Source organism: Pteropus vampyrus, unplaced genomic scaffold (genome assembly GCF_000151845.1).
Source record: "Pteropus vampyrus isolate Shadow unplaced genomic scaffold, Pvam_2.0 Scaffold149, whole genome shotgun sequence".
Classification (NCBI taxonomy): domain Eukaryota; kingdom Metazoa; phylum Chordata; class Mammalia; order Chiroptera; family Pteropodidae; genus Pteropus; species Pteropus vampyrus.
Window position 1 is genome coordinate 1,787,257 of NW_011888930.1, and position 2,559 is coordinate 1,789,815.

Here is a 2,559-nt window from a genome sequence, read left to right on the forward strand (position 1 = left end):
TGAAAAACAACCTTTAACATTTAACATCTCCCTGTGGTCTGATACATGGTTCTTTTACCTTTTGGGATGCTTTAGAATGAGGAATGACCTTTCAGGAAGGTCAATGTCATCCCTGGAGTTTTGGGTTGGCAGAGGTCTACTATGTATTCTCTCACCCACTTTTTCTAGGAAGTTAAATGGTTTTGATCTCATCTCTTGCTTTTTTGTTCATTCTTTTCCTTTAATAACTATCTGAATGCAAATTCATCTAATTTTGTTGCTTTGTTCACAGTTGTAAGAAATTTCCTAAATATGACGTGTAAATGTTTGACTTTAAAATTTTTCCTTAGAATGCTTAGAATTTGACTATTGTCTAAGGTTTTTCATATCTGTATCAGATGAATGCCTTTCTGTATGAATTTATTACTGCTAAATATGCAGGCTTTTTATTACATTTCTATAAACATCCTATACACAAAGTTAGTTTTCATAGTAACTATACTGTTATCAAATTTTCCTTGCATTTTTCTCATAGGTTCTTACATGAGGTTAGAAACCTTTTCTGCTCTCAAACTGGCCATGGGCTCCCTTGGAGCAAATGTTGCTTCAGGATAGATGGTTATTAGAAAACCCACCCAGCAGCCCCAGGGTAGCTTGAACATTCAAGAGCTCACTGGGACCATGGCCCTAAGAAATAGGATGAGACCTATAGAGACAGTGCAATAGGCAGATGGGAAGAGGAAAAACTGTGATTATGGTGTCTGCCAAAGTAAGAAGGAGGAAATGAATTCTCTTTGTGGCGACACTGGAGGAGGTTTAAGGCAGTAAGTATTAAGGCAGGCAGGGATGCTTAGCATCTGATAAAGTTATAATAAAGACCTCTACAGAGTCATTTCTTTGTACACTATTGACCCAACCTCATGTTATGAGGAATTTGATAGAAAGGCAAAAGAGCAGATTGCTAGCTTCTTAACAAACTAGTTAATAATATGTTAATAGTAGCTTGATATGTCATTGTCTGCATCTCATGCATTCCCAGGAGTGTTGGAAGAACAGCCTATGTCAAGTTAGAAAAGCTCTAAGAATTAATAGCCACAGAAATTCATCTAAGAGAGCACTGACCTAGGTCTCACACCAAGAACTGTGGCTTATTGGTGGTTAGCCATTCCAGGCTTCTGTGTAATCTCTTCTACATATACTTCTGCAGCACCTGGATACGGTGCCTATTTTGTTCACCAGTCTATCTCTAGTGCCCTCAATAATACTTAACACATAGTAGGCTTATAATAAATATTGTTGAAAGAGACTGATATTCAGTAATCTTAAGTATCTCATTCAGGATTGTACAGCTCAAGCTAGCAAGCATCAAAACAAAAATTCTAATCCAAATTTACCTGGCTTAAAATTCATGCTTTTCTTTTTCTTGTGTTTATTCATGCATAATATAATCTACTGTATCTTTCTTACTATTTTTAGCAAAGCAAATTATGGGGTACATCAAACAATACACAAAGATCTGATTAAAATATTGTATAAGAGTCAATACATGTAAATAATGAACGATTTTGCGAAGCATAATAACACCAACACCAGGAATCCACCATTTAGATTAAAAACCAGAACATTATTGACATCTTTGAGTTATATGTGTATTCCTCTGAAATTCCATTCTTTTAACTTCCTCTCTTCTAGAAGTAACTGATTTATTATTCTCTTTCCTCCTAAAACAAAATTTCCATATATGTAGCAACCCCTAAGGGAAAGGCCATTTGTAAAATTTATAGCATGTAATTTAGGTAGTTACATAATTATATATGTGCATATCATATATTAATTAAATAATGTGTAATTTTTTTCAACTTGCTTTTTTTCACTCAACATTGTTTCTATAATTCATCTATATTATTGTCAGCAGCTATAATTCATTCATTTTCACAGCTATATAATATTCTGTGACTAGGCCATAATTTATTCATTTTCCTGTCAATAGAATTTTGTTACCTGATTTTTTTCTAGTCATTATTTCAATTACTACTTTCAATTATATGATTTTTGTACATGTATTCTGGGACTCATGTTTCTCTAAGTTTTGTTTCTAGGAATAAAATTCCCAGGTTATAGGCAAGTTTATGTTCAGATGTACAATATAATTGTTACCAAATTAGGTGTTCCAAATTATAAATCCCCTAGAACTGTGTAATTTTTCATCACTCTACTTCATTGACAACAATTGATATTATCAGAATTTAAAATTTTAAATACAACACAAAATTATCTTACTGTGATCTTAATTTGCACTCCTCTGATTACCAAAGGGGCTGAGCCATTAGTGTTGTCTTTCATTTTAAATGCCTGTTTTGTCATTTGTTTTTGTGAGTGTGGAGGGGAGGGGGTTGTCTTTTTCTTGGTGATTCATAAGAGTTATTATACTTAATGGATACTAATCTTTGTTGAATCTATATGTTGCCAACAGTTTGTATTTCCATTTTCTTGATGAGATCTTTGATAAACAGAAAGTCTTCCTATTAATGAGGTTAAGCTTGGCAATTTTTTCATTTAAAGTTAATATTTCCTCTATTC

The 2,559-nt window shown here is 33.2% G+C and overlaps 1 pseudogene; it reads right to left on the minus strand.

Annotated features, from left to right (window-relative positions):
* Window positions 1–192, minus strand: part of LOC111745220 — a 2,592-nt pseudogene extending 2,400 nt beyond the window's left edge.
* Between the last annotated feature and the right edge of the window lie 2,367 nt (window positions 193–2,559).